Below are 865 nucleotides of genomic sequence, written 5' to 3' on the forward strand. Positions count from 1 at the left end.
TATCTCAGCAACTCATGCAGGCTCAACAAGGTCAAAATCAACTCATGCAGGCCCAACAAGGCCAAAATCAGGAGGGCCGAGAGAAATATCTAGAGCCCCATCTTGAATTTATGGAGCAATTTTTGAAAGAAAAAGAGGAACGAGAGGCTTGGCAGCATCAAATGGAGGAGAAACAAGAGAGATAGCAACAACAAATGATGAGCAGCAAGAATTTCAAGCACAGATTCTTGAAGGAGAAAAAGAGCAATACAAAGAATTCAAAGAATCATATGATAAGCTGTATTTTAGTCAAGCTAAAGCAGGGGAATATAGTCACAACCTGTATCAATGGAAGAATGTTCATCATACCATGGGAGAAGTTAGACACGTACAAAGAATGGAATATGATGAAAACATGCAAGAAAGGTTGGAGTACTTAACCCACAATCTGCCAACACTCAATCCTGAGATCAAGCCATTTGAACAATGCCCTGAATTCTTAGCCAAGCAACAAGCAAAATCTCATCAATACACTGAGTCAACCTTTAAAAGATTGGAATATTTTGGGCTCTCAGGACTCTTAGATTCTGTTTGGGGTAGAAGATGTCCTGGTGAAGAGATCCGAGATTATTCCAAGACAGGGAAGAGAAAGAAGAAGAAGGGAGAATCAAGCAGCAGCCATGATCATTAGAAGGTGGCAAAGCTCTTTCATATTTCCTCTTTCATGTCTTTAATAATGAGATGCATGTCTGAAACATGATATGCCTCCATCAATTATTTCTTTTACTTTATGCAATTTCTGTTCTTTGCTTTTCATTTTAGTTAGTTAATAAATAGCTAGAAAAATGATAAATCTGCATAATGCTTGTTATCCATCACTTAGCTT

Source organism: Arachis duranensis, chromosome 5, assembly GCF_000817695.3.
Source record: "Arachis duranensis cultivar V14167 chromosome 5, aradu.V14167.gnm2.J7QH, whole genome shotgun sequence".
In the NCBI taxonomy this organism is placed as follows: domain Eukaryota; kingdom Viridiplantae; phylum Streptophyta; class Magnoliopsida; order Fabales; family Fabaceae; genus Arachis; species Arachis duranensis.